This window comes from Trichechus manatus, unplaced genomic scaffold (assembly GCF_000243295.1).
Source record: "Trichechus manatus latirostris isolate Lorelei unplaced genomic scaffold, TriManLat1.0 scaffold00665, whole genome shotgun sequence".
Lineage (NCBI taxonomy): Eukaryota > Metazoa > Chordata > Mammalia > Sirenia > Trichechidae > Trichechus > Trichechus manatus.
The window spans coordinates 11922-14307 of NW_004444601.1; positions in this window are offsets into that span (position 1 = coordinate 11922).

Below are 2386 nucleotides of genomic sequence, written 5' to 3' on the forward strand. Positions count from 1 at the left end.
GCATCCAATAACAACACACTAAGTATACATTTAACTTTCCAAGACTGCAAAACTGTTATCCAAAGTGGCTGTGCCATTTTATATTTCCACCAGCAGTTTATGAGAATGCCAATTAGTCCACTGCCTCAACAACACTGGATGTGGTCACTCTTTCTAATTTTAACCATTTTAATAGGTGTTTAGATGTATGTGATTGTGATTTTATTAGAATTTCCATAATGATTTTTTTCCTAGTTACTTAAGGTGGAAGCTGACATCACTGATATGAGATCTTTGCTACCCCACAACATGGCAAAACAAACAAAAACAAACCTATTTATGCAGTTCAATATTTGTTTATAAAGAACATGGCGGTGTAGTCAGACACTTCCTAAATCCCTCTTACAATAAAGACCTGGAAAAACAAGTGATTTGATTATATATGAATATCTAAGAGCCCTGAGCAAGGCAAAGTTGAGGAATCAGACCAAGTGGCAGGGGGAGAGGTAGATGGTTCAGAAGAAACCAGGAGCACCAGAGCACTGGTGGCTCAACGGCAACTCTTCAGCCATGCCAGCAACTCTTCAGCCGTGCTGGGTCCGCAGTGAAGCAGGCAAACAGCTCTGCACACACTCAGAAAGCAGTATCCACGAGGAGAGAGATCTGGCAGCAGAGATTCTGCTTGGAAACTCCGAACCAGTGAAAAGAAGCTCCGAAGTGGCTAAAGATAAGTACATGCATGCAGCCTTTTGTGGATATTAAAAAAAAAAGCCCATTTGGGAAAAACCTCTCTCCCTTTTACCTCCTACCTCCGCGCTCTGCACCAGGAGTCCGCTGGCCCGGAAGTAGATCCCAAAAGGCGCCCTGACCCATTCTTCTGGCCTTGGAGAGGCAACAAGTAAGCTACTGGCTACCCTAAGACAGAAACACACGGTTGGCACAGCTCCTTTGCTAGGCACAGGCATAAGGGGTCTGCAGACTCTGAGTGCCTTACACCCCTGTGTAAACTTGTGGGGACCCATCTCCACAGCTTAGCTCACTACCACAGTACAGCAGGGCAAACATCTGAAGTTTAACTTCAACTGCTTCAGCTGTGAACGGGCGGATTTGTGACCCTCAAAACAGCCCTGCCCCTTAAGTAGGCACTCTTATCAATCCGCAACAGGGGCTTGAGGACTGGTGGTGTCACCTAAACTTACTAGTGACCTGATACAGGAGTCCAAGATAAAGTGGTGTGTTAGAGTCTTTATAGCCACCAGAGTGGGGTGCTCATGGTCTGGCTGCAAAACTCACCTACCTACTCACCCTAGAGAATAGGGACACGCTTTCCTTTGATATTCTCACAGGCAGCCATCAGCCCCCTGCCTGGCTCAGCATGTCATCCCCTACCACAGCCAAAGTCCAGTGCTTGCACCAATCACCCATGCCTGTCTAGGACAGTAGGTGAAAGCCTGCACCACACACTTGGTGACTGACTACTGGTCACCTGAGCTGAACCCATATAGGAAAATTTAACAGACTTCTGTGGGCACATACTTAGTTACAGAACTACCTGGTGACACGATGTTAGAGAGTCAAAAGTGTCAATAATCAAACTAGCGCACACGAGCAGCCTATTGGGACATATCAAAACAAAACAAAACAAAAAGCTAGGACTCACTAAACAAATATAAAATAAAACTATAATAACTTATTGATGGCTCAGAGACAACAGTCAATAGCAAATCACATAAAGAGGCAGTTTATAATGGCTAAAGCAAGCTCCCAAAGTAAAGAATCAATAAATTCTCTGGAGGAAGAGAATTTCTTGGAATTACCAGAGGCAGAATACAAAAGATTAATATACAGAACTCTCCTAGAAATTAGAAAGGAAATTTTACAGAATGCAGAAACATCCAGGACAAAGTAGCAGCGGAACTTAAAAAAGTTATTCAAGAACATAATGACAAATTTAATAGACTGCAAGAATCCATAGAGAGACAGCAACCAGAAATCCAGAAGATTAACAAAATTTCAGAATTAGATAACTCTGTAGAAAGTCATAGGAGCAGAATTGATGCAGTAGAAGTTAGAGACAGTGACATTGAAGATAAAGCTATTGACGACAACTTATTTGAAGAAAAATCAGATAAAAGATTTAAAAAGAATGAAGAAACTCTAAGAGTCATGTGGGACTCTATCAAAAGAAATAAACAACGAGTGATGAGAGTATAAGAACGGGAGGTGGGGGTGGGGGGTAACAGACAATACAGAGAAAATTGTTGAGGATTTGTTTGCAGAAAACTTCCCTGATATCATGACAGATGAGAAGATATCTATCCAAGATGCTCATCAAACCCTACATAAGGTAGATCCCAAAAGAAAGTCGCCAAGACATATTATAATCAAACTTGCCAAAACCAAAGAT